Consider the following 285-nt stretch of genomic DNA (forward strand, 5'->3'; position numbering starts at 1 on the left):
TCACGTGATTTCTCAAACAAGACTACTAATCCCCGAGTATCACTTTCATGAACGGCAAACATCCCATCCCACACTTCTCCAAACAAAAATCCAATTTCAGCGAAAACATTTTTGCAAAAATCAAACTGTGACCACAAACATCAACGTCTGTATTTTCGCGATAAGAAAAGTTTTGGGATTTTCGAAAGTACAAAATCAACGACCCTAGCCGGAGGCTTAACCAATCATAGGACAGGGTTCTGAGGACCGACATCAAACCCCATGAATGAATGAGTGATGAATGAA

The sequence above is a fragment of the Nilaparvata lugens genome, chromosome 3, assembly GCF_014356525.2.
Source record: "Nilaparvata lugens isolate BPH chromosome 3, ASM1435652v1, whole genome shotgun sequence".
Classification (NCBI taxonomy): Eukaryota; Metazoa; Arthropoda; class Insecta; order Hemiptera; family Delphacidae; genus Nilaparvata; species Nilaparvata lugens.